The following is a 13,713-nucleotide window of genomic DNA, read 5'->3' as shown; positions in this document are numbered from 1 at the left end:
GAAAATGAAGAAATGAAATTTAATTATGCTTTGATTTCGTAGTATTTGAAATACTACGAAATCAAAGCATAATTATATATTTTCAGTCCAATAGCACTTAAGAATGTGACCCTTTTGGTTTATGCAATTATTTGGTGCACCTACTGCTTATAATATCGGAGATTTTCATTTAACCACGAAAGCATAACCTTTTTCACTGATCCGTGAAATTAGGTCGAGTTCAAGCGAAATTAACTGTCCAAGGGGATACTAAATATATTACATTTTATATTCACCTGTCCCAAGTAGGCAGCATGTTGCTCAGGTGATTGTTCACCCGATCCTGCAATATTAGCCACTATTAGTGGGAATCTATTAGTAAAATTAGTCTGCTAGTAACACTAACAACAGTATACTTTTATACTGTACAGTATAGATGTTACCTGCTGGTAGTTATAACAAAATATGTTCAATTCGGGGACATCAAAAATCATGACAAGGGTTGTTTTGATTCAAAGAAAATTGCGTGTTGAATGGCACCAACATGATTTTCATAAGGAAAAATTTCCAAATCAGTCACACAATACACGAGAAGAGGTAAAAGAAGGGCTTTGCTGTCTGATCCTTTTCGGGTAAAAAATTATAAGCCGTGACTTAGAAATATCGGCGTCACAACTCAGGAAGTAACGTCAACTAGTCAGGCACAGACAGCATTGAAAGAAGAAACAAAACAGAAATATCCACATGACATTCAGATTGGTCATAGTAATCAGCTGGTAATGATATTGAGGGTAATGAAATCATTTTTAGAAAATGTTAAACGAGTCGACACAAGTTTTCCAGATGTACTCGGTTTTACATACAGTGCTGTTTGCAACGCCGTATCCTTCAATTTCATTAAAGACATTAACTTGAACGGTGTATAAAATGCTTGCAAAAGTGAGAAAACAACATAAACGCCAACGTGTAAAAAGATTTTATTTAAAAAATTGATTGATTAAACGAGATTACTCCGGAAGAATTCCGATTTTGATTCCGTTTTACATTTTATTTTAGCTCTCTACGTGTGAGGTAGAAAAGGTAAACAAAAACAAAGTTTCTTTTTTTCTCTCTTTTGAAATACGCTATATAAAAAAAACAGGCAGCTAATATTAGTACCTATTGCAAGATTGTCATATTTACATAAAAGTGCAATCAAATTCTAGAATTAACAAATAAAATTTGTTCGGTGTAGAAAAAAAAACCTTTACCGGGATTGCGGCTTGCCAAACTGAAAACACCATCAAATGGCATCATACTGAAGGTGTGCCTATATTGAAGTAGAAGTAGATAATAACTTTATATAAACCCTTAAGTGATTAATTGATGTCTACTCTTAAACAGTGATATCTTTAGATAGATATTTTAGATTTTAAAGTGTTGATGCAGTCTAAATTGACATTAAGCCCAATTTTATCGTCAAGAATGTAAATAATGTACAGTGATATTGGTGGAAGATATTTTTATTCATGTTGTTAAATACACTACTCGGAAGAGGTGTGCCTACATTGGCAGAAGCTATATAACAAGATACAGATTGGCAGAAAATATAAAGATACAGATACATGGACCTGCTAACGCACAAATTCTTCATTAGAGAAGACATTTAAGAACTAACATGACGGTACCCAAATTGCACCTATTTTGACAGTTTTTTCACCTACGTTTTTTTATGATGCAGACAAAAGTTTCCAATCTGTGTTTATTTTGTAGATGTATACTTGTTTACTATATAGTTACACCTATTTAATTTTGAATCCATATTGAATCATTGAAAAATGAGTATGAACCGACCTCCAAACGATCCAGGATTCCATTACGAGGAGTACCCAAATTGCATCGGCCAGCCGGCCATTCTTAAACTCACATCCTTAAGAATTGAATAACAGCTAGATGTTTTGTTCCATTTCTTCAAATTTTTAGAACAATTTGACATTAGTCCATGCTTACTATCCATTTAATAAGAAATGATGACTTTTTGAGAACTTCGCATGACGACGATTCCGTAGATTTACTTTTTCCAGTAAAAGCTTCATCTGTTGATATTTACTGTGAACGTTTTGTGTATATTTAAATATATTCAGCTATGTTAAAAGACATGTGTAATGTCAAATCATAAAAATACTAAGTGTTTATTCTTAAAGAAAACTTGTAAGATTTCCACAGCTGTTTTTGTTGAATATGTGCAATTTGTGTACTCAGTGCAATTTGGGTACTGTTACGTTATATCTGTTCTCTACAGAGCTAAGTATTTAGTGACAATCTATTTTCGTATTGGATAATGTATCTGGTCTAAAAAAAATAGTTTGCCACAAGTATTTAGTGACAATTATCTATTCCTGTATGAGATGATGTATCTGGTGTGATTTTTTTATTATTTTACCACTGAATGAATCACCAATCAAACTATATAAATAGATTGAAGTTAAAAAAAATATCTGGAAAATTAACTGAATCCTTAGACAGAATGAATAATATAATTATAACTTTTTTGTTATGCCCAACTGCTAGTTGAAGGGGCATTAACTTTTACTGTTGTCATGATGTCCATCCATACATATGTCTGTCTGTACAGAAATTGGTTTCCATTTTCTTACTTTATTTGCACTCAATTATTTTTTTCACAGAACACAGATCAATTTATTCGAATTTGAGTGGCATCACTTTGACCGTTCGTGAGTTATGCCCCTTTATTAACGCAAAAATTGCTGAATCTTTCTTTTCTTGTCTCTAACTTTAGTTTGTCCCAACAAATGTTATAAAACTTATACACTACTTATTACCACAAAACACAGATCAAGTTTGAATTTGACACCCGTCACTGTAACCGTTCTTGAGTTACATGTATTTATGCTCCTTTATTATTAAATGGAAAAAATTGCCAAATCTGTGGTGGATCCGACAAACTGTTGTATACCGATTTTATTTATTTAGATATGATTTACAAACTTCAGAAAAGGTTGAGAAGCATTTTAATTCTAGGGAATTCCAACCTGAAGCAAGTTGTACCAATGGAATTGATGGAAGCCCCCATTAGAACACTGTGCATAACTGGGGTTGCAACTTCACCATCTCATACAGCATCTAGTTCATCAAAGATGACCTATGCTGAAGTGGTGAGACTTCCTGTGCATGCAACAGGTCAGACCAAACTAAAACCACGTTTGATATTAAGGTATGAAAATAATGTCTAATATTATAAGAATGAATGGAAAATATGCCGGAGGAATGTCTGTCACTTTTTGTTTTTATACACCCTACAAACAAAGTTTTGGGAGATACATAAACAAAAATATTATATTTCTCCTATTTCTTAAGAATTATATATATATAAACAGTCACATATTTAAACGGTCGTGTCGTCTGATTTTTTAAACAGAATTTTCAGATTTACTTTACATTTAATGAACAGCATACATGTAGATGTACTCGAACTTAAGTTATACACTGCATGAGAAAGGGTCCCGGTATTTTGATTGCAGGATTTGAAAAAGTTATGCGATACTTATTTATAATAGTCTATATGTTGGAAAGTCATGCACGCTTAAAATTCTTTTATGAGAGTGACACATTGTTCATTTTCTAAAATAAAACAGGATACACTGTAGATACAAGACAAAATGTATACTGTACTGAACAAATCAAGCGTAAGAAAATAAATCATGTAGACAAATGAAATATACTTGGAAATTGCCCGAACAAATATTGCCTCTACAGCTGCCCCAAAGAGCCCATTCTTAACAAAATTTGCAGAAAGGGTCTTTTACATATATGTACTATAGTTTAGTTACTATCTCCCTTTACGTTTAATATGACGGTGCTGGCTGTGAAATTTAATAATAATTAAACTACAAGCCATCTGCTGTACTGTGGATTCACTTATTTTCGTGGGTACCAATTTTCGTGGATTGCGGAAAAACTTGCATTTTCGTGGATATTTGATTTCGTGGTTTTGCAAAAGTCTTCATAAACCCTTATTGAAAATATGTTATTCGATGAACATTTAATTTCGTGGTTTACCTGTACCCACGAAATCCACGGAAATTGGTATCCAACGAATAATAATGAATCCACAGTATTTCAAAAGGCTATCTGTTTCTTCAGAAAATAACCATACTTTGTGCAGAGATTACATTTTTGTAACATAAAGAATCAACAATACTGTTATACAATTCTATAAGGAATCATCATTCAAAAATGTTAAAGAGGTACACCAAAAAATTAAGAAAGTTTTCCCCGTTTTCAAGCAACTCGACTTTTAACTTAATTGCAATAAAGATTTAAAATAAATATAAAAATAGCAGTGCTGGATGGGGGATTTCCTTGTGTGAGTTGACTCAAAGTGCTAGTTTATTCAGGTTACACACATTTTATATTTGTAAATGCAGTTTTTATGTGAAGTGTACATATCACAAAAATAAAAGCTAATATTTTAAAAAATATCATATTTTTTGTTATTGGTTAATAAAGTTATTTTTTTTTTAATTTTGATAACAGTGTATGGAAATGAAGAAATCAATTGGAGTCCCTACATTCAAAAGGAGGAGTGTGTCTTCAGTTGAGATTGGTAGAAAAAAAGAAAAAACAGTTAGCATATTATTTTGAATAGTATGACTACAAATGGCCATTTATAATAGTATATATATATATATATATATATAGTCATTAATAATATTATACCATAAATGATGGCCGGAGAACATAGCAGAACATCAGATAGTATTTTGTACATTTAATGTTTTTTTTTATTTGGCTGATAAATCCAACATTGACATGAATGAAATCAAAATTTTCTTTTCGATTTATACCAGGTACATGCATGATAAATGTTATATAAATTTTCCAAAATAAAGTGTTTATAAAATCTATGATGGAAAATAAATGCTGTATTTTTTATTCATAAATATCAAATGTTAAATAATTAATCCCCAAAAAATAAAACTTAAAATTCTTAATTCTTAATGTAGTCTCACAGATGAAGAAGTGGCACTTATGAAACAGGGTTGGTCATTGTTGCATTACTCTTTATTTGTTTATCTTTTGTTTTGCTCCACTATGCATTATTTTATTTGTTAACAATTTTACAAAGGGCTTCTGCAGAAAAAAAATACAAAGGTGTTTGAGTTGGAACTACATATTTATTTTAAGATACCTACATAAGAATGATAATTATTTTGCCATTAAACCTTAAAATGTGTATTTCTGAACCCGTTTGTACTTTTTCCTGGTAAATCTCTTACAAGAATGCATGGTGTTATTGTTTTGAACATCTAGAAACATGGCCCTATTACACATGATACATCTTCTTTCAAGAGGAATTAAATGATATTTAGATAAGATAGATATGCAAGTTACATGTAAAAAGTAAAGTAACAAAAATACTGAACTCCGAGGAAAAATCAAAATGTAAAGTCTGTTATCAAATGGCAAAATCAAAAGCTCAAATACATGAAGCGAATCAGAAAACAACTGTCATATTCCTGACTTGGTACAGGCATTTTTTATGAAGGAAATTATGGATTTAACCTGGTTTTATAGCTTTTTTTAGTAAAACCGTATTTAAAGAATAATAAGATCGTTAGAAACAAGGCAATTGACCTAATCATCATGCACAAAAGTAACTGCACGGTATTATGCTTTGGTCACTATAATGCATGGAGAGATTATGAATTGTGTCTATTTGATACAGCACTGATACAAAAAAAACTAAAAAGAGATAATGAATGGCCATTGATATAATTTTGAAGTGGACTCACTAATACACATGAGCTGAAAAAAATTAAAACCTACCAACAATATTACTTAATGATTGTACAACTACTGAAATCCCTTTTCTTTTAGTTTAAGACTGTTTAATTTTTTAGTTACTTTCATTTCATATTTAATATAGTGCATTTTTAATAGATACAGGGTAAAGACAAGTGATCTAGTATTTGGGGTCACAGAGGATGTGGCTGTAGTCCTACCAAACAAAGCTTTACTGGAACATAGTTTTTATCAGGTATTGTTGTATATATGTAAGACTCAGATCGACGTCCAGTCTCTAATTGATGTCCGTTCCTCAAATCGACGTCCAAATCTGACGTCACAATAAAATAACATTCCAAATCGACGACCAATTTTATGTCCCTCTAATCGACGTCTTTTTTGTTGTTCTCAAATCCACGTCAATTTTTTGGCTTCTCTAATTGACGTCCGTTTTATGGACATGTCGCAGTGAAATCTCATCTTTATCAAAGGTGGGTTGAACCTATAACTCAAAACGGTTGTTGAAAAATATAACCAAAGTATAATACTTTTCAACAATTTGCCGTACGTTTTTATTCTTTCTATTGTTTGAGTCTGTATAGATGTACTGCCCTCTAGATATCTTTTGATTATCTTTGTCTTTGGGTTGTTGTCTCATTGTCGTACAATGTATACCCACATGTATTTGTTTATATGAACAATAAAAGAAAACGACAACGTAGGTCAAGAATATGAAGGTCTTTCACCAAAATACTATTATGCATGTACATGTAAAGTAATAATGATGTCTGTGATCGTCTTATTGTCATTTTCTGATGTTAAATTTGTCCTTTTATTAGCTCACCTAGCCCGAAGGACCAAGTGAGCTTTTCTCATCACTTGGCGTCTGTCGTCGTCGTTAACTTTTTTCATTTTGAACTTCTTCTAGAGAACCACAGAATGGAATGAAACCAAACATGGTATGAATGTTTCTTATGAGGTGCTGACCAAGTGTTGTTACTTTGAAGCCGATCCATCATCCAAGATGGCCGCAGCAGGGGACTTAGTTTAACATAGGACCCTATGGGAAATACATACAAATGTCTTCTTTTAGAGAACCACTGAATGGAATGAAACCAAACATGGCATGAATGTTCCTTATGATGTGCTGACCAAGTGTTGCTACTTTGAAGCCGATCCATAATCCAAGATGGCCACCTGCTGGGGACTTAGTTTAACATAGGACCCTATGGGAAATATTTACAAATGTCTTCTTTTAGAGAACCACTGAATGGAATGAAACCAAACATGGCTTGAATGTTCCTTATGAGGTGCTGACCAAGTGTTGATCCATCATCCAAGATGGCCGCCAGCGGGGGACTTAGTTTAACATTGGACCCTATGGGAAATACATACAAATGTCTTCTTTTAAAGAACCACTTCTTTTAGAGAACCACTGAATGGAATGAAACCAAACATGGCATGAATGTTCCTTATGAAGTGCTGACCAAGTGTTGTTACTTTGAAGCCGATCCATGATCCAAGATGGCCACCAGCTGGGAACAGTGTTTAACAAAGGACCCTATGGACAATACATACAAATGTCTTCTTTTAGAGAACCACTGAATGGATTGAAACCAAACATGGCATGAATGTTCCTTATGAGGTGCCGACTAAGTGTTGTTACTTTGAAGTTGATCCTTCATCCACGATGGCCGCCAGCGGGGGGACTTCCTTTGACATAAGACCCTATTGGAAATACATACAAATGCTTCTTCTAGAGGTGCACTGAATGGAATGAAACCAAACATGGCATAAATGTTTCTTATGAGGTGCTGATGAAGTGTTGCTACTTTGTTGCTGATTTACTGTTCAAGATGGCCACCAGGATTTTTTATTAAATTACAGGGCCAATATTAAACCAAATTTGGCCTCACTCATTATTAGGGTATCTGTTATGATTTTAATCTATTTTAACATGATTTCCAAAACCAAAGTAGAATCAGGTGAGCGAAACAGGCTCTTGAGAGCTTCTAGTTTTGATACCAATAAAAGAAAACAGTAATTGTTTCGGTAAGCTACTAGTTTTGATGAAGGTAAATCAAGAAAAGTGCTTCGTACGCATTAAATTTATAACGTGTTGTTTTCATTTATTTTCACAAAAAGACAAAAAGATACAGATAATATAAACAAAGATCAATTTGAAAATAAATGATTCAATGAAATTTATAGACATTGCGATGAGAGGAGACTCTCATCGATCAGACGTCGTTTTTGTGATTCATAACGTCACATTGGACGTCAATTAGAGGGTTAAAATATTGGACACTGATTTTAGAACGTGACGTCAAATTTGGACGTCGATTAGAGACCGGACGTCAATCTGAGTCTAACATATATTTAATGACTTGTGCTGATATATATAAATATATATATTGAACTGCATAAATATATCAGATCTCTGCATTTCCATCCATTAATAGTGTTACTTCAAAACCAAAAGACAAAATCATATAAAGAATATATTTGGACTACATTACAATGTATCTTGAATGCATTTATTTAACTATAATGTAATATTAACTTCAGGTTTGATAATATTAAAATGTTCTTCAGCATCAATTATCATAGTTTGCTCATAAACTATTGTCTTAATGCTGAAAAATCTGATTTATAGTAATAGATTGTTTTAACTTAATATAGACTCATATAAAAAAGCAACTGCTTGAACCCATATCAATGCAGCCTACGAAGAAAATGTGTGTGATGAAGAAAGAAGAAAAGGTACACATTTTATTTATTTTAAACATTTCTGCCCAATTCATAATGCAAAGCATTACATATTAAAGTATGTTATTTTTTTAGTTCAGAGTTCTTGTTTAATGCTATTCTTGGTATATATTTCCACTTTCACCGAATTAAGCCATCGTAGTATGAAACTTTTTTGTATTCAGAGATGTGTGTTAATATTTCCACTTTCACTGAAGCCATCGTAGTAGGAAACTTTTTTGTGTTCAGAGATATGGGATATATGCAATAGTTGATCATTTAATTAAATTCATGGTGATTATTGTTGCAGAGCACCTTTAATTGTCCTGTTTGTCCAGTGATGTGCTTAAAAGAAGACTTTTTGATAGATCATGTTATTTTGGCCATACTAAAAAAATAAAAAAAGGTTTGATTGATAATGTCATATATTACATGAAACTACAGCCTTCATTCAAACACTCGGCATCTTCCCAAAACAAAAATGAAACATTTGATAGATTAGCGATTCAAAGAACTCAAGGACTCGAGGACGTTGAACCGAAAAACAACTCATAACCAATAACTATCACGTAAGAAAATGCTTGTAAATATTTAAAAAGTGTGTACATGACATTTGAAAAAAAGAAAGCGTGTATTACACAATTGAATAGGTAACTATGGATACATGTACTTTTTATCATATAACCAATTGGAATGTTACACCATCATTTCCCAGTCAATCATATTCATGCAATTTTTTATTCACTCCTTGCAGTGTAATTCAAGAAATATCTCTTAATGTGAGAAATAGACAACATGCTATAAACATGAGAAAATAGATTTAATTTTCTAAGGCTTGACACATTTATAAAATGATCAACATAGAATAAAGAATGGAAACGGGTAATGTGTCAAAGAGACAACAACTCAACCAAAGAGTAGAAAACAGCCCAAGGCCACCAATGGGTCTTTAATGTGCACTATTATATGATTGTTATAAGCAAAAAATAAATAAGAATTTATGTTCTTATGCCTTCATTTATTTTGTAGGCAGAATTCAGACAGACAGAGATTCGTCATTTCAGGTTAGTTATATACATTCAGAATACATCACACCATTTGACAATATGGTAAATTACTTAAAGGATGTTTTCTACTCAGTTTCAAAATATCAAGCTTTTCAGAACAGTGGTAAATATTGATAGGAGATTAATAAACTCACTCACTCACTCACTCACTCACAACTAAAAGAGCTAAAATACTTAAAGGACTGTGTTGTTTATGCTTGTTTTTGAGATATAAGCTATTGAAAATTTTCAGGGAAAAATTCTCTCTTGAATTATGATATCTTTATCATTGACAAATCTTACTTCACAAACACTATTACAAAATGCTAGGATGCTAAAATTACAAGAATTTGATAAGATTTTTACAAATGGCTTCTCTCCGGCATAATAAAGATTTATGAAAAGAAAAATGAGTGAAGTGGCAAAAATAAATTTTGGTTTTCAAATGGACAGAACTAGAGGAATTCCAAAATCTGACAATAATTTAAAAACCTGACTAGCAAACATCTTTAATTAATATGGATTTAATTCTGCTGTATGGTGTTATTTATATTTGAACTTGGGGAAGATTTATATACACTAGAATTTAATTCTTTTTTTATGCCCGCCGTAGTGGAGGGGTCATTAAGTTTTACCCTTGTCCGTTGGTACGTCCCAAAGTTAATTGGCTTCTGTTCTCTAACTTTAGTTTGCCTCAACCAAATGGTTCACTTTTACCGTTCTTCAGTTATGTCCCTTTATAACTTTATATGATGTGCAAGCGGGGGCATCATCTGTGTCCATCTGTGTCCCATGGACACATTCCCCATTTATTTTTAAATACATCATATATGTAGTGTGAGTGGTCAATTTCAATATAATTTGCTTTTTCTTTTTATTAGATACCAAATAAAGAAAATGCTGTTGAGGAACAGGGGAGTTTCTGTGATGAGAATGATACACAAAGAGCATTTGGTAGTGTATAATAGATGATATTTTTTTTTAATTGGATACAGTAAATAACAATATTTTTGTATACATTATTGTCACCATTTTCAATCTGACAACAGACTTGAATTTTAAATTAAGTTTAAAGAGGCATTACATGTATTTACATTTGCACAAACAAATATGTTGATAGGTTTGATTTCTTTCAAGAAAAATGCTATTTCTGCATATACTGCCTCTTTAAAAGTCTTACTTTTGAATATAGTTTATGTATAAATATATAAAAAAATCTTAAACATGGTGATTTGTGTTTGTAAAAAGTTCTTTTTATATTATATAAATTATTGCAGTTAATCATTCACTATTAATGTACTTTTAACAAGTTTAAGCAATCTTTAGTTGTTGAAATTGTATTTTTTTCAAGATTTTTACCGTTTTTCATTTATCTGACTAAGTCAATCAAGTTAAAGAGTGTGTATATAATGCAACTGAAAACTCTTTATCTCTGTTCTGTATCTAATAATATAAATATATATCTATGTGTATATTGTTTCAGAGTGTAATGAAGTTGAGAGTAGTATTTTAACCAAAAGAACATCTGCCTTAACAACAGTGAAGGTTTTAGCGAGCAGGTGTTATTTGGTGATGTTGAAAGAAATCCAGGACCTACAATGGTATCAATCACCCCAAAAAAATGCTATGTTTGAGACTGAAATTTATTTAGGATTATTTGATCTGAAAAAAATACTTTTAATTTGAGACATATAAACTTAACTCATTGGCACTCATACCACAACTTCTTATATCTATTAACAACTTCATTAAAACCCATTTAATAATTCAGGCGTATTGGATAATGTTTAAATTCATCTTTACCATAATTTTCATGGAAATTTTATGTTTTATTGACCAATGGAAAATCTGGTTAGTACTCTGGTGAAGTAAGGCAGACTGGACATGCTGCTACAAACAGTTTCCATGGGATTAATTAAACATTTGATCAATTCAGAAATTGAATTATTTAAAGACCTGAACAAAAAATCAACTTTTACTGTCTTCTCAAATTATTTTTTTTTTTAGTTTTTTTTCCCTTTAATTTCAAAATAAGAAGAGACCTTACTGGTACAGTTTTAATTTTCCAGATCCAAAATAAAAAAAATAAATAATTCTGATATAATTGTTACACTGTACTGTATGCTAATTCTATTGAAGATTATTGTTTAAAACCTCCTGCCATGATATAATCTTGTACTTTATCCATCTTATTATACACCCCACAAAGTTTTTGAGGTGATTAAATAATAGGTATCACCCTGCCTGTCTATCCGCCCATAAAAACAAAACAAATTGTCCTATCAAATCAATGTAATTATCTGCCCTTGATTTTAATAGTTTTTTTTTTCTAAAAAATTTAGATACGCTTAATCACACTTAATTTTTTGATAGTTTGATCTACCTTTCAAGCTAAAGATGTTCCAGTCGTATAATGAATTATACTTGATAAAATATTTTTAAACCAAAAAAGGTATTTTTTGCAACATGTCCAAACTGGAAGATCAGAAACGAAGACACCATTCCAAATTGAGTTTAATATATCAAAAGAAAAGCCAGGTCATCTTGTGGAAATGTGATCAAAACAGTTTAAACTTATTTTTTTTCATTTAGAATGAATGTTTATTTCTATAATTGAACCAGATTTTGTGAATTTTACATGAAAGCCATTTCATTTTAGGTTTATCAAGACTAATCTTAGTGCTTGCCATACAAGTGTCAAAGAGTGAAGGGCAAGAACAATTTTAAAGAACAGAGAAGACTTGTTTTATTGCACTTAGTTTTGAGTTTTTGTTTTATATTTTACCACTATGATAGAGTAATGTAACATTCAGGAAATGTATTGTTCTGATATATCTGTTTTATAATTTCTCCTTTTCATATGCCCGTTTACGGGACGTATTATGGTATACCATTGACCGTCTGTCCGTCCGTCCGTCCGTAGTCAACATGTCGGACATTAACTCAAAAATGCCTTAACCAATATGCATGAAACTTTGGTGAATTGTTTATATCTATTCACGTGAGCTCCCTTTCATTTTTTATAAATTTTGGATTTACCGTTTCCGAGTTTTGTGGGTTTTATTCATTAAAAAAGGGGGAATTTTCCAGTTTTTGGACAATAACTCAAAAACAATTTCACCAATTTGCAAGAAACTTTGGTGAATTGTTTATTTCTATCGACATGAGCTCCCTTTTGATTTTTATAAATTTTAGACTAGACGTTTCTGATTTATGGGGTTTTATTCATTACAAAAAGGGGGATTTTCCAGTTTTCTGACAATAACTCAAAAATGCTTTCAGCATTTTTTATGAATCTTTGGTAAATTGTTTATATCTATTGTTGTAAGCTCCCTTTTGATTATTATAAATTTAAGATTTTACGTTTCCAAGTTATAAGATTTTATTCATAAAAAAGGGGTGATTTTCAAGTTTTTGGACAATATCCTTAAACTGCTTATAGCAGTTTTCATTAAACTTTGATGACTGATTTATATCTATTAAGATAACCTCCCTTTAGGTTTTTATAAATTTCTGATATAACATTGAGAAGTTATTGTTTGTTTATAGTCTGACAAAAGATTTACTAAGTATTGCTCAACAGCACAGTGTATTGCACAACAGCAAGAAATCTTTAATTGAATATAAATTTAATTCATATAACCAATTTCAAGTTCTTTGACTACATTTATTCAGAAACCTATAATATGTCAAATATTTAATTACAATCCAAATTCAGACCTGTATCAAGCTTGAATATTGTGTCTATTTTTGCCCCAGCTGTTCAGGGTTGGACCTCTGCGGGCGTATCCAGCTGCGCTCAGCGAAGCAGTTTATTAGAAATGTGTTAGATGTTTTTTTATACCTTTTCCTACTTGAGTACCATTGACAACTACTTTCTTTAATTTTTTTATTTCCTAATATTAAGATGTCATTCTTGAATACCTAATATTTTGTAGGTATGAACTGGTTTTTTTTCTTCTTGATATGTGTAGTATAAATCCCCCCCGCCCCAATTATGTTTAGTTTTGAAAAAAATATATATACCATAAGGACTGTCCACTATGGATGCCTCTCTAAATAAAGATAAGAGAATCTTGGCATACATTAAATACAAATTTCTAAAAAAAAAATTATGAAGACTCCATACAAAAAAACTTTGGAAAGTGTCACA

General features: G+C 31.4%; 1 long non-coding RNA gene across 4 annotated transcripts; it reads left to right on the top strand.

Moving 5' to 3' along the window:
- Positions 1-2,052: 2,052 nt before the first annotated feature.
- On the top strand, positions 2,053-12,392 carry LOC127707309 (uncharacterized). Of its 4 annotated transcripts, XR_007984761.1 has the most exons (8): positions 2,053-3,193; positions 4,516-4,605; positions 4,986-5,020; positions 5,923-6,019; positions 9,544-9,578; positions 10,442-10,514; positions 11,044-11,161; positions 12,220-12,392. It is a non-coding gene; the product is annotated as an uncharacterized LOC127707309 (long non-coding RNA). The 4 variants fall into 4 exon arrangements; XR_007984759.1 differs by lacking the exon at positions 4,986-5,020; XR_007984762.1 differs by lacking the exons at positions 4,986-5,020; positions 9,544-9,578.
- The last annotated feature ends 1,321 nt before the right edge of the window (positions 12,393-13,713 follow it).

This window comes from Mytilus californianus, unplaced genomic scaffold (genome assembly GCF_021869535.1).
Source record: "Mytilus californianus isolate M0D057914Y unplaced genomic scaffold, xbMytCali1.0.p SCAF_63, whole genome shotgun sequence".
NCBI lineage: Eukaryota > Metazoa > Mollusca > Bivalvia > Mytilida > Mytilidae > Mytilus > Mytilus californianus.
This window is presented reverse-complemented; position numbering and strand designations above follow the sequence as displayed.